A 6076-nucleotide genomic window follows, 5' to 3' on the forward strand; every position below is an offset into this window, starting at 1 on the left:
TCCGAAGCTGTTTACTGCTGCCCTTGAGGAAGCTTTCAGAAGATTAGACTGGTCGCAGAAAGGAGTCAATGTGAACGGAGAGTACCTAAACCATTTACGATTTGCAGATGACATTGTGGTCATAAGCCACGATCCCAAAGAATTACAGGAAAACCTTAATCAGTTATGCACAGTTAGTAAGGATTTTGGACTAAAGATGAATATGGCTAAAACAAAAGTAATGATGAACAAGTATGCCACGGAAAGGGAAATAATGATTGAAGGAGCAGTAATTGAAAAGGTGGAGTCATATACTTATCTGGGACAAGTTATTAGCTGTAATAATGATAAATGGCTGGAAGTCAAGAGAAGAATAAATTTTGGATGGATAGCATTCAGGAAATATAGTCACATACTGAAGAGCAATATCCCAGTTTGTCTGAAACGTAAAATAATGGACCAATGTATACTCCCCACCATGACTTATGGAAGTGAAACTTGGGCACTCACCAAAAGAATGGAAGAGAAGCTGAGAACTACACAGCGAAGAATGGAACGAATCATATTGGGAATCAGACTGTTAGATAAGAAGAGAAACACATGGATTAGGCAGCAAACTCAAGTAAAGGACATTCTTATCAAAACTAAAGAACTAAAATGGTCTTGGGCAGGACACATAGCTCGAAGACATGATGACAGATGGACTAAGAAAATAACAGAATGGTACCCAAGAGGAGCTAGAAGAAAACCTGGAAGACAAAGGCGGAGATGGATAGATGAAATTCATGAGTTTTTGAGTAGTAAATGGATGGCCAGTGCTCAAAACAGAAGGAACTGGAAAGTTGCTGGAGAGGCCTTCATCCTGCAGTGGATTGAAAATGGCTGAATATGATGATGATGATGATGTGAACATGACTGTGCACAATGTTCAAAACCCAGATATCTAAAACACTTGTTCACCACCGTGAATTTCCGAAACCTGTGTGAACCGAATCCAAGGAAAATTCTTTCATTATGAAACAAGCATTTATATAATCGAGGGCTGAAACCAATGACCCAATTAGTTGCATTAGTTCCAGATCCAGAATTAAATCTGAATGTTACTTCATGTTTTACCTCATCCTGAGTAAATTCATAATCTTTAAAATTTTTATAATATAAATCCTCCAGGATTTCGTCCTTTGTAAACTCCTTGGGCACCCCGTATACAAGCACTGTTGGATCTGACATTTTAGGCCTCTCGATCGATATACCAACCTCCTTTAAAGCTGAAACATTCCCTATCCTAGTTGCATCTTCTGAGTTTGTGGTTTCTAATAAAACCCCTTTATTCCTCAAGAGACGAATATTTTTAATTTTCATATTCTTATAATCCTTCTTAATTGCGTCTGCCACCGCATTCCTGACGTCTTGGCTCGAAGCCAAAGCAGAATTCTCTGTTGGTCTAAGTATAACAATGTTTTTAGGGTCCGAAATATCACGAGGACTAACCGAGGACACATGCACAACCTTATCTGCAGCTGCAGCACCCATTGCGCGCCTCTCAGTAGCCTCTCTAACAATAGTATCACCATTTCAATTCTCACAAACTTAATTCTACCTAACAGCATCAGCAAGTAATCTGTGAGGAGCTGCCCGTTTCTCCATTAGCTGATTAAAATGATTTGCTCGAATTTCTAGTTCAGCTGATTTAGCTTTTAATCGCTCATTGTCAATCAATAAAGCTGCTGTGACTGCCTCTAAATCTGCCCACAAACTATGGATGCGATTTGAGGCCAACTTTGTTACTTTGCTTGAATCAGCTGACATTACCTCACCCAAAGCCTTTCGGATTTTGGCTACCGCTGCATACACAGCAGAAGCCTCTATGGACCCACCAAGGTCCAAACCCTCGGTAAATGACGAATTCCGAACCACATCATTTTCACTAGAACTATTTTGATTATCCGTATTAATCGTAGTAGTAATAAGATTAACATCCGTTTCTATTGATGGGGTAGACTCTTCCACCCACACCCGAGGATTTTTATCCTTATCCTTGTCTTTATCTTTGTTCAACCGAAGAGTAAGCACTCTGGGCGTTTTAGGTGTTTTCAGGGTTTTTTTCCCTCTAGACATTTTTACATTGTCTGGAGATTTCTTTCTCCTCACCGAATCCACTAACTCTGATCCGGAAGGCGAATTCTCTGCTTCAGAATGTCTAGTTAAAGTTTTTCCTAAATCCGTATCCATGTTTAAGTGAAGAAACAAAGCCATAAATAAATAATCTTATAGCTGGATAGATTTCTCTTCTTCAAAATATCCCGAAAATAATCACACAACTTCAAAATATGTATATTTTGAATTATATTATATTTAATATTATTCAGTACTATGTATTACTGAGATGGCACTAGTTAGTGTTTTCCATCCTCATGGATATTTGTAAACAAAATTTCTCAGGTAGCCATTTTCTCCCATGAAAAGTCTATGGGCTAATGCTAAGTCTATGGGAAATTTCAGAACGGTATATATTCCAGTGTTAACTCTATGTATTCCTATGTATAGTATTCAAATAATGAAAGAGAATACTTCACTCGATGATATCAGCACAACCCCACGATTCCGACACCCAAAATTTAACAGAACAACTCACCAACTCTTCGTCTTTAAGAAGCGCGTAATTTTATAGCAGGGGGAGGCTTAAAAAACTTTAAATAATCTTAAGAACAGGAGCACATTTTAACGATTAATCCAACCAACAATCCCTCTAGCCGCGCGGCACCTGCAGATGGATTGGAGTTGGTGCGCGCAATCAGGTTTTTCGCAGGGCAAAGAGGTCATCTGCAAAGGTATGAAGAGAAGAGAAAGGTCAGCTGGGTTTTGCATTAGCTGCCCCACCTGGTTAAGGGACAATTTGGGCATCGTGTTCCTCAGCGATCTCTGTGATCTTCATATAAAGTCCAATCAAACAGTAGATGGTTTCCTCTTCTGCACAGAAGCAAAGACCTGTAGACTTGCGAACGATGTGTGGAGCGAGGTCACTCCTCGCACAATAAGCCAAACGGATTATGTGGCACCGCCCCCGTCCCTTTCCCTCCTCGCAGTTGGCAAGCGGCGAAGAGTGTGGAGCCAGGGGATCATCGCGAGCAGCTACATTGGCAATCTGCAGGAAGGAGACTGCGGAGGTCGTGGATGCGTCGCTGACCTCGGGCGTAAGAGGGATGCCATTAATAAAGATAAAAGGGGAGCGGGCCACATTTCTTCGATGTAGGTCATCCCAACGCTCACTTCCGAGCAGCGAAAACACGAAAAGCAAAGCGGGGATGTCCATTACTGGCCGACTCGACATTATCGATTTTTGAGGGCTTTGAAAGCATTTGCAGTGGGGAGGGGGACGAAGTTGCTAGTCGGGGCATGTGGGGAGAGTTTGCTGTCAAAATATATACACTGGTGGCAGCAGCAGGGGATAGTCGAAGGGAAGAGTAAATGTACTCGCGGACTCCCAGGGGCCTTTCCACTTTGTATTTGGTAGAATGATTCTTCAGTCTTCCACGATGCGAGCATGCGTATTATTTTTGTTGTTTTTGAGACTCTTCCTTGTTGAACCATTCGAGGCTACACGCATTTCTTGCCTTTTGACAGGTCGTCGCATGTATTGTCCTTGTACAGAGGCAGAATTGAACTAAGTTCAGAAGGAAACCTACATTAGACACATATTCCATCTGGGGTTGTTCCCGGATGAAATATGGAATATGCGAGGAAAATAAAATCTAAATAATATGATCTTTATTGAAAAGTGCACCATGTGAGCATTTATGACAGTGCGGTTTTTTCTGTGCGGAATTTTCGTGTGGGCTGTTTTCATGTGCGTATTTATCTGGTCATCCATACCAGGACACCTGTTATTATGAATTTTGTTTACAGCTGAATTAAGATCTTCTATTGAAAATGGTTCCTCTTGAATCTTGCTAACACATCCACAAGCTAACTGATCAGTATTGTCAGAATGCTTCACCTCATTCATATGACGAAGCGATCCATTGACGAAGTGATCAAGTATAATATTAATACTGCCGAGCCAATCTATAGTTTCAGAGTTTCCACAACGCATAGAACTTATCACATCCCCAGATGGCCTTATTTTGTGCAAACACAACTTATAAACAAAACCCATGGATCCTCATTACCAGCTGTTTTCACTACGTTTTTCCATGCATCAAAAAATTTCCTTGTAGCTCTTAAACGGGTATATTTTCTTTTCATCAACCGATAACCTAGCAGTAGATTATTTATTATCCCACAATTTCTGACGTTGGAACTTCTTTCGTGCCCTGTTGACTTCCCTTCGGAGATCAGTAAGATCAGAGGACCACCTCTGCACCGGAGCACGTTTACCTTTGCTTTAGTTTCATTGATTCCCTCGAGGAATGAAATAACTTCTGTTGTAATAGTTAAACCAAATCAAATGCATTAATCCTATTGAAATCAGCTAACGACATTTCAACAAAAATTGTCCTAATAAATATGTTAACGTACCACAGTCAGCGTGCTTAATCGCAAATCTTCGACGTTGCAACGAATGGGGCTCAATAAATTTACTTCTAGCGCAGCCTAAGTTGAAAGTGATCACTCTGTGATCGCTCTTAATCCAATCTGGTTTAACTTGCAAATTAGATATGAAATTGAAGGTCGTACTATTGGCTAACGATACATCTATATTAGAATCACCATTAATAGTCCAAATTTCAGGTTCATTACCAGGCTTATTAATGATCTCAAGTTTAGATGCGGATTTCAGCTCTTCCAATAACCTGCCTGTGGCATCAGTAAATCTAGAATGCCATTTAAGATTTTTAGCACTTTAATCCAGACGGATAATCACTTTTCTGCCTTTCGATCTGAATAACTCCCCTCCCAAATAGCTAAGAAAGCAATGAAGGTCCGCATCAGGCTGACAGTACATATATATAATGATTGTCCCCAAACACAGACTGCAATATCAAGGCAGACTGCATGCGACTTACATAAGGAATCAATTCTGGTCACAACCAGATCAAAGCTGAGAATAGCAGCCGTTAGTTTGTCATACTTCTTTGAGACAATTCTAATAGACTAGGGATATCCACTTAGCTGACCCCTATAAACATAGGGTTCCTGAACACAAACAATGTCAACCCTTTCATGTTCACAAACTAATTTGAGTTCATTTGCCACAGATCTTGAGCGCTACGCATTAATTTGGAGAACCTAGTGTTGGCCGTACATATTATTTCTGTGGGTAAGGGTGCTATTGCTCATTTCCCTCACTTGAAGAATACGTTCTTTCCTCAGTGACTTTCAGTGCAAATATGTGTTCAGGTCCCACACTTCTTATCTCTAACCGAATGAACAGCAGACCTATTTTTCGCTCTACAAGTGGAACAACACCGAGGTTTGTTTTTATTTTCACAGAATTTAAAATTATGAGCTATGCAGCCACGATGACTACACACCGGCCTATCATTTCTACATGTCTTAGAAGTGTGCCCGTACCTTTGACAAATATTGGCAACTAAATGAAATTCCTTAAACCTGTAGGACATCAATCCAATAAAGATTCGTGTTTGTTTATCAAGGAACTTTTTAACTCTACACGATATTTCCAAGATCCAGTTAATTCCATTTTTTTTTTTCATTAGAAAAACGTGTTTTCACCTCACCACTGACGTCATCTCTGCATGGACCCATATGTCTCAGGTTTATTTCATATAACTCATTAAGTAGGTCTTTATTTATGTCCTTGATTATATCATATAATATTATTTTTAAACCAGGTTGATTAGATTTAGTGATGTTCAATTGCTGTATTAGGTCATTTGTCCTAATATCCTCCAGCTCTTTGTTAGACTAAGCCTAAATCGCATTCGTACCTTTTTAAGCGAATTTTCCATGATTTTAGACACCGCCCTTTCTATATCCATGTTAGACTTAAGTTTAGAATCTTGCTCAGACATCATCAGAAGTACATTATTATTCCGCTTTGCATAGCTGTCATAATCAGTTATGTTATTCCAATTTTCATTTTCAACGACCTCACTTTATAGATTGCCAGTACACCTCAAACCTGGAATTATTT

This window comes from Mastigoproctus giganteus, chromosome 10 (assembly GCF_048544385.1).
Source record: "Mastigoproctus giganteus isolate SK-2022 chromosome 10, ASM4854438v1, whole genome shotgun sequence".
NCBI classification, from domain to species: domain Eukaryota; kingdom Metazoa; phylum Arthropoda; class Arachnida; order Uropygi; family Thelyphonidae; genus Mastigoproctus; species Mastigoproctus giganteus.